The sequence below is a fragment of the Taudactylus pleione genome, unplaced genomic scaffold (genome assembly GCF_031769625.1).
Source record: "Taudactylus pleione unplaced genomic scaffold, aTauple2 ptg000173l, whole genome shotgun sequence".
NCBI classification, from domain to species: Eukaryota; Metazoa; Chordata; class Amphibia; order Anura; family Myobatrachidae; genus Taudactylus; species Taudactylus pleione.
Window position 1 is genome coordinate 4647946 of NW_028284575.1, and position 9555 is coordinate 4657500.

Here is a 9555-nt window from a genome sequence, read left to right on the forward strand (position 1 = left end):
GTTTAGAGAAGAAAAGTTACAGGCAGCGCTAGCACAGTCACATACAATGCAGAGAAATAACAATTCCTGCACTAACAGCGCTGATCACTCAACTACACAGACACAGGGCCTGGTAGGACACAGCGCTGCATACACAGACCTGAGCCACAGTGGAGGAGAGGTATGCGGGGGGACCCAGACCACGATGCTTCCGTCCAGCGCTTCCAGCAGCGTTCACCATGCGTTCTGGAGAAGATGGCCGCCGAGGAGCAGAGAGGAGGCTGGCCTGGGGGAGGAGCGCTGCCACAGGACCAGTCGGCAGCATGCAGAGAGGGCTGTGTGCAGCGGGGGAGGCGCCGGCTGTGAGACAGGGAAGGCGCGCTCCCCTGGCATGCATTTAACCCCTGGGACGCCGCAGCGCTACCGCTCTGCTGCGGTCCGCTGTCCCAGGGGGTAGTGGAAAGCGCAGGTTGGTCGCCTGGCTCCACGCTGCAGCCAGTCCCCAGGGAGCCCCCTGCCTGGGGACTTAGGACCATGTGACCAGCGGGGACCCACCGCGGGACCCCGCTGCTTACCTTTGTCCCCCTTGGATCCGGCCATGGTCCGGAACATCTGGGGTCACCGCTAGCTGTGACCCCAGATGCTCACCAGCATCCCCGGATCGGTACCGGCATTCTGGTACCGGCGGGGGTGTAGGGAAGACAGCATGGACGTCAGGACTGACTGTCCATGCTGTACATCCAGATGTGCAGCCACAGCTGCACTGAAGAAAGCTTCAGGGGCTCTTCTAGCCCCCACTCCGACAGGTGCACCCGACGCCGGCCGGGCACCAAACTAAACTGAGGTGCCTTGGCTCGGGGGCGGGGTATAGGAGGGGGACCCTAGTGCATCCTGGGAGGCTGAAAAGCTTAACTCTATGGTGCCCAGCGACTGACATCACACCTATACCCCAAGGTATCCTGTGGATACCCTATGGACCCTGAAGTAGAAAGACCTCTGGTGAGGTAGAAACGCGTTGGCTGAGAATAGGGGGACTGCAGTTGGCATTTATCCAGATCAGTGTGGAGGACGTTCCTGGAAGGCAGCTGAGATGGATCCCGGGTTTTTCCATCTATCCCTTAAGCTTACTACAGGCTCATTTTTTTTCCTGATTCTGGAATGAGGCCAACTTCACTGAAAGTCTATGTTTTTATGTTTTCTGTCATTCTTAACCCCATAAATTTATAAGTTGGGGTTGTGTATTATTCATTTGTATTAAAATATTGTCTGATTATTCAAAATACGTGCTTTGATGGATTAGTACATCATATATACCAATATATTGAAAAAAATCTTTTATTATAAAAGGTTTTTATTTTCTATATCATTGTACTGTGGAAATTGTCTGCACTAGATTTTCCATTTTTCTCTTTCTTTATATGTTTGAATTATTGGGAAAAGATTCCAGAAGAATATATGAAGATAAGTAATTTTCACATTATTCTATTTGTATTAGGGGCGCTCAAGTGTGATTATCCCTTTTTTTCTTTGTATTTTGAAATTGCTCTTGAGAGGTAATTTGGGATACCCTTTCTATAAAAAGGGTTCTACTAGAGCAGCCGAGGCGCAGATCATATCACCTAAAGCCTTTTTTTGTGTATTGGGCATAAATATGTCCATCCCATATATATTAGTGACATGGCAATGTTCGGTGTTGCATGGTGTAGTCTGCCGAGCGTAGTCTGCCGAGTGACAAGTAGCACAGCCCCATGTGGCTGACCACTGACACTTATCATACTCTGACTGGTGACGCATGGAGTAGTCTGACCGGTGAAGTGTTGTGTAATCTGACTAGTAACACGTGGTTTAGTATGACCGGTGTCTGACTAGTGAAGCGTTGCGTAGTCTGACCGCTGACGCGTGGCGTAGTCTGACCAGCGAAGCATTGCGTAGTCTGACCGGTGACGCGTGGCGCAGTCTGACCCTATTAAGCTTTGCGTAGACTGACCGGTGACGCTTGGCATAGTCTGAATGGTGAAGCGTGACATAGTCTGACCGGTGACGCGTGGCGTAGACTGACCAGTGAAGCATTGCGTAGTCTGACCGGTGACACGTGGCGGTCTGACCAGTGAAACGTTGTGTAGTCTGACCGGTGAAGCGTGGCTTAGTCTGACCCTGTGAAGCTTTGCGTAGACTGACCGGTGACGCGTGGCTTAGTCTGACCAGTGAAGCGTTGCGTAGTCTGACCGGTGACGCGTGGCGTAGTCTGACTGGTGAAGCGTTGCGTAGTCTGACCGGTGACACGAGACGTAGACTGACCGGTGACGCGTGGTGTAGTCTGACCGGTGACGCGTGGCGTAGTCTGACCAGTGAAGCGTTGCGTAGTCTGACCCCTGACGCGTGGCGTAGTCTGACCGGTGAAGCGTTGCGTAGTCTGACCGGTGACACGTGGCGGTCTGACCGGTGACGCGTGGCTTAGTCTGACCAGTGAAGCGTTGCGTAGTCTGACTGGTGACGGTTGGCTTAGTCTGAATGGTGAAGTGTGGCGTAGTCTGACCGGTGACACATGGCATAGTCTGACCGGTGACGCTTGGCATAGTCTGAATGGTGAAGTGTGGCGTAGTCTGACCGGTGACACAGGGCATAGTCGGACCGGTGACGCTTGGCATAGTCTGAATGGTGAAGTGTGGCGTAGTCTGACCGGTGACACGTGGCGTAGTCTGACCGGTGACGCTTGGCATAGTCTGACCGGTGATGCATGGCGTAGTCTGACCGGTGACACGTGGCGTAGTCTGAATATTCCACTTATAGTGAATGTAAAGGATTCCCCTGTTCCTCTCCTGTCCCTGTGATATTAGTGGTTACACTCCTTGTCCTCATATCACCTGCAGGCTGGCCCCGCCCACCAGCACTCAGTCAGTACCAGCAGCAATGACATCACTGACTGTACTCCACCCGGGTGCCCCCCGCACTGCGCCTGCGCCGAGGAACTGCTCCCGGCTCACGGGATCCGCAGATCTCGCGGTAACTTCCTGGACAGATACCCGGAAGTCTCCTCCGGTAACGACACCGTCTGACCAAATATTGCCTACCGGTGACCGGACACTCCTTATAGGGGTGTAACAACGACACCGTCTGACCAAATATTGCCTACCGGTGACCGGACACTCCTTATAGGGGTGTAACCCACCTCCGCCGGGACACGGCTCCGTGTCTCCACTACAAACAGCCCTGTGTCCAACAGCTCACCTGATGAGCCCAGGTATGTGTCACATATACACAGTCCTTACTTGTATGTGTACATGTACTGTGCCATTCCCCTCTATGTGTGCATATACTGTGCCATTCCCCTCTATGTGTACATGTACTGTGCCATTCCCCTCTATGTGTACATATACTGTGCCATTCCCCTCTATGTGTACATTTACTGTGCCATTCCCCTCTATGTGTACATGTACTGTGCCATTCCCCTCTATGTGTACATATACTGTGCCATTCCCCTCTATGTGTACATATACTGTGCCATTCCCCTCTATGTGTACATATACTGTGCCATTCCCCTCTATGTGTACATTTACTGTGCCATTCCCCTCTATGTGTGCATGTACTGTACCATTTCCCTCTATGTGTGCATATACTGTGCCATTCCCCTCTGTGTGCATATACTGTGCCATTCCCCTCTGTGTGCATATACTGTGCCATTCCCCTCTGTGTGCATATACTGTGCCATTCCCCTCTATTTGGACATATACTGTGCCATTCCCCTCTATGTGGACATATACTGTGCCATTCCCCTCTATGTGGACATATACTGTGCCATTCCCCTCTCTGTGGACATATACTGTGCCATTCCCCTCTGTGTGCATGTACTGTGCCATTCCCCTCTGTGTGCATGTACTGTGCCATTCCCCTCTGTGTGCATGTACTGTGCCATTCCCCTCTGTGTGCATGTACTGTGCCATTCCCCTCTGTGTGCATGTACTGTGCCATTCCCCTCTATGTGTACATTTACTGTGCCATTCCCCTCTATGTGTGCATGTACTGTACCATTTCCCTCTATGTGTGCATATACTGTACCATTTCCCTCTATGTGTGCATATACTGTGCCATTCCCCTCTGTGTGCATATACTGTGCCATTCCCCTCTGTGTGCATATACTGTGCCATTCCCCTCTATTTGGACATATACTGTGCCATTCCCCTCTATGTGGACATATACTGTGCCATTCCCCTCTATGTGGACATATACTGTGCCATTCCCCTCTATGTGGACATATACTGTGCCATTCCCCTCTCTGTGTGCATATACTGTGCCATTCCCCTCTGTGTGCATGTACTGTGCCATTCCCCTCTGTGTGCATGTACTGTGCCATTCCCCTCTGTGTGCATGTACTGTGCCATTCCCCTCTGTGTGCATGTACTGTGCCATTCCCCTCTGTGTGCATGTACTGTGCCATTCCCCTCTGTGTGCATGTACTGTGCCATTCCCCTCTATGTGTGCATGTACTGTGCCATTCCCCTCTATGTGTGCATGTACTGTGCCATTCCCCTCTATGTGTGCATGTACTGTGCCATTCCCCTCTATGTGTGCATGTACTGTGCAATTCCCCTCTATGTGTGCATGTACTGTGCCATTCCCCTCTATGTGTGCATGTACTGTGCCATTCCCCTCTATGTGTGCATGTACTGTGCCATTCCCCTCTATGTGTGCATGTACTGTGCCATTCCCCTCTATGTGTGCATGTACTGTGCCATTCCCCTCTATGTGTGCATGTACTGTGCCATTCCCCTCTATGTGTGCATGTACTGTGCCATTCCCCTCTATGTGTGCATATACTGTGCCATTCCCCTCTATGTGTACATGTACTGTGCCATTCCCCTCTATGTGTACATATACTGTGCCATTCCCCTCTATGTGTACATTTACTGTGCCATTCCCCTCTATGTGTACATGTACTGTGCCATTCCCCTCTATGTGTACATATACTGTGCCATTCCCCTCTATGTGTACATGTACTGTGCCATTCCCCTCTATGTGTACATATACTGTGCCATTCCCCTCTATGTGTACATTTACTGTGCCATTCCCCTCTATGTGTGCATGTACTGTACCATTTCCCTCTATGTGTGCATATACTGTGCCATTCCCCTCTGTGTGCATATACTGTGCCATTCCCCTCTGTGTGCATATACTGTGCCATTCCCCTCTGTGTGCATATACTGTGCCATTCCCCTCTGTGTGCATATACTGTGCCATTCCCCTCTATTTGGACATATACTGTGCCATTCCCCTCTATGTGGACATATACTGTGCCATTCCCCTCTCTGTGGACATATACTGTGCCATTCCCCTCTCTGTGGACATATACTGTGCCATTCCCCTCTGTGTGCATGTACTGTGCCATTCCCCTCTGTGTGCATGTACTGTGCCATTCCCCTCTGTGTGCATGTACTGTGCCATTCCCCTCTGTGTGCATGTACTGTGCCATTCCCCTCTGTGTGCATGTACTGTGCCATTCCCCTCTGTGTGCATGTACTGTGCCATTCCCCTCTGTGTGCATGTACTGTGCCATTCCCCTCTGTGTGCATGTACTGTGCCATTCCCCTCTGTGTGCATGTACTGTGCCATTCCCCTCTGTGTGCATGTACTGTGCCATTCCCCTCTGTGTGCATGTACTGTGCCATTCCCCTCTATGTGTACATTTACTGTGCCATTCCCCTCTATGTGTGCATGTACTGTACCATTTCCCTCTATGTGTGCATATACTGTGCCATTCCCCTCTGTGTGCATATACTGTGCCATTCCCCTCTGTGTGCATATACTGTGCCATTCCCCTCTATTTGGACATATACTGTGCCATTCCCCTCTATGTGGACATATACTGTGCCATTCCCCTCTATGTGGACATATACTGTGCCATTCCCCTCTCTGTGGACATATACTGTGCCATTCCCCTCTGTGTGCATGTACTGTGCCATTCCCCTCTGTGTGCATGTACTGTGCCATTCCCCTCTGTGTGCATGTACTGTGCCATTCCCCTCTGTGTGCATGTACTGTGCCATTCCCCTCTGTGTGCATGTACTGTGCCATTTCCCTCTGTGTGCATGTACTGTGCCATTCCCCTCTGTGTGCATGTACTGTGCCATTCCCCTCTGTGTGCATGTACTGTGCCATTCCCCTCTGTGTGCATGTACTGTGCCATTCCCCTCTGTGTGCATGTACTGTGCCATTCCCCTCTATGTGTGCATGTACTGTGCCATTCCCCTCTATGTGTGCATGTACTGTGCCATTCCCCTCTATGTGTGCATGTACTGTGCCATTCCCCTCTATGTGTGCATGTACTGTGCCATTCCCCTCTATGTGTGCATGTACTGTGCCATTCCCCTCTATGTGTGCATGTACTGTGCCATTCCCCTCTATGTGTGCATGTACTGTGCCATTCCCCTCTATGTGTGCATGTACTGTGCCATTCCCCTCTATGTGTGCATGTACTGTGCCATTCCCCTCTATGTGTGCATGTACTGTGCCATTCCCCTCTATGTGTGCATGTACTGTGCCATTCCCCTCTATGTGTGCATGTACTGTGCCATTCCCCTCTATGTGTGCATGTACTGTGCCATTCCCCTCTATGTGTGCATGTACTGTGCCATTCCCCTCTATGTGTGCATGTACTGTGCCATTCCCCTCTATGTGTGCATGTACTGTGCCATTCCCCTCTATGTGTGCATGTACTGTGCCATTCCCCTCTATGTGTGCATGTACTGTGCCATTCCCCTCTATGTGTGCATGTACTGTGCCATTCCCCTCTGTGTGCATGTACTGTGCCATTCCCCTCTATGTGTGCATGTACTGTGCCATTCCCCTCTATGTGTGCATGTACTGTGCCATTCCCCTCTATGTGTGCATGTACTGTGCCATTCCCCTCTATGTGTGCATGTACTGTGCCATTCCCCTCTATGTGTGCATGTACTGTGCCATTCCCCTCTATGTACATATATATACTGTACCATTCCCCTCTATGTGTCACATATACACAGTCCTTACTTATGTGTGCATGTACTGTGCCATTCCCCTCTGTGTACATGTACTGTCACTGAGACATTCCCCTCTATTTGTATATATACAGTGCCATTCCCCCCTATTTGTATATAATAATAATAATAATAATTTTATTTATATAGCGCTTTTCTCCTAAAGGACTCAAAGTGCTTTACATTTACAGTATATACTGTGCCATTCCCATCTATATGTGCATATACTGTGCCATTCCCCTCTGTATGTACATATACTGTGCCATTCCCCTCTATGTGCGCATATACTGTGCCATTCCCCTCTATGTGCGCATATACTGTGCCATTCCCCTCTATGTGAGCATATACTGTGCCATTCCCCTCTATGTGAGCATATACTGTGCCATTCCCCTCTATGTGAGCATATACTGTGCCATTCCCCTCTGTGTCACATATACACAGTCCTTATTTATATGTAGTGTTCATTCCCCTCTGTGTATATGTACTCACTGTGCCATTCCCCTCTATTTGTATATATACTGTGCCATTCCCCTCTATTTGTGCATATATTGTGCCATTCCCCTCTATTTGTGTATATACTGTGCCATTCCCCTCTATGTGTACATATACTGTGCCATTCCCCTCTATGTGTACATATACTGTGCCATTCCCCTCTGTGTACATATACTGTGCCATTCCCCTCTTTGTACATATACTGTGCCATTCTACTCTGTGTACATATACTGTGCCATTCTACTCTATGTGTACATATACTGTGCCATTCTCCTCTATGTGTACATTTACTGTGACATTCCCCTCTGTGTGTACATATACTGTGCCATTCCCCTCTATGTGTACATATACTGTGCCATTCCCCTCTGTGTGCATGTACTGTGCCATTCCCCTCTATGTGTGCATATATACTGTGCCATTCCCCTCTGTCACATATACACAGTCCCTATTTGTGTGCATGTACTGTGCCATTCCCCTCTATGTGTGCATGTACTGTGCCATTCCCCTCTATGTGTGCATGTACTGTATCATTTCCCTCTGTGTACATGTACTGTGCCATTCCCCTCTGTGTACATGTACTGTGCCATTCCCCTCTGTGTACATGTACTGTGCCATTCCCCTCTGTGTACATGTACTGTGCCATTCCCCTCTGTGTACATGTACTGTGCCATTCCCCTCTGTGTACATGTACTGTGCCATTCCCCTCTGTGTACATGTACTGTGCCATTCCCCTCTGTGTACATGTACTGTGCCATTCCCCTCTGTGTACATGTACTGTGCCATTCCCCTCTGTGTACATGTACTGTGCCATTCCCCTCTGTGTACATGTACTGTGCCATTCCCCTCTGTGTACATGTACTGTACCATTCCCCTCTGTGTACATGTACTGTACCATTCCCCTCTATGTGTACATATATATACTGTACCATTCCCCTCTATGTGTACATATATATACTGTACCATTCCCCTCTGTGTCACATATACACAGTCCTTACTTATGTGTGCATGTACTGTGCCATTCCCCTCTGTGTACATGTACTGTGCCATTCCCCTCTGTGTACATGTACTGTGCCATTCCCCTCTGTGTACATGTACTGTGCCATTCCCCTCTGTGTACATGTACTGTGCCATTCCCCTCTGTGTACATGTACTGTCACTGTGCCATTCCCCTCTGTGTACATGTACTGTCACTGAGCCATTCCCCTATATTTGTATATATACAGTGCCATTCCCATCTATATGTGCATATACTGTGCCATTCCCCTCTGTATGTACATATACTGTGCCATTCCCCTCTATGTGCGCATATACTGTGCCATTCCCCTCTATGTGCGCATATACTGTGCCATTCCCCTCTATGTGAGCATATACTGTGCCATTCCCCTCTATGTGAGCATATACTGTGCCATTCCCCTCTGTGTCACATATACACAGTCCTTATTTATATGTAGTGTTCATTCCCCTCTATTTGTATATATACTGTGCCATTCCCCTCTATTTGTATATATACTGTGCCATCCCCCTCTGTGTACATATACTGTGCCATTCTCCTCTATGTGTACATATACTGTGCCATTCTCCTCTATGTGTACATATACTGTGCCATTCTCCTCTATGTGTACATTTACTGTGCCATTCTCCTCTATGTGTACATTTACTGTGCCATTCTCCTCTGTGTACATATACTGTAGCATTCCCCTCTATTTGTATATATACTGTGCCATTCCCCTCTGTGTACATATACTGTGCCATTCTCCTCTATGTGTACATATACTGTGCCATTCTACTCTATGTGTACATTTACTGTGACATTCCCCTCTGTGTGTACATATACTGTGCCATTCCCCTCTATGTGTACATATACTGTGCCATTCCCCTCTGTGTACATATACTGTAGCATTCCCCTCTATTTGTATATATACTGTGCCATTCCCCTCTGTCACATATACACAGTCCTTACATATGTGTACATATACTGTGCCATTCCCCTCTATGTGTACATATACTGTACCATTCCCCTCTATTTGTATATATACTGTGCCATTCCCCTCTATGTGTGCATATACTGTGCCAT

General features: G+C 48.8%; 1 protein-coding gene across 2 annotated transcripts in view; it reads left to right on the forward strand.

Annotated features, from left to right (window-relative positions):
* The first annotated feature begins 3088 nt into the window (after positions 1-3088).
* Positions 3089-9555, forward strand: part of SLC35F5 (solute carrier family 35 member F5) — a 79010-nt gene continuing 72543 nt past the window's right edge. For both annotated transcript variants that reach the window (XM_088475499.1, XM_088475500.1), the window contains exon 1: positions 3089-3220. The gene's annotated coding sequence lies outside the window, so the exon portion shown is untranslated. The remainder of the gene's footprint in view (positions 3221-9555) is intronic.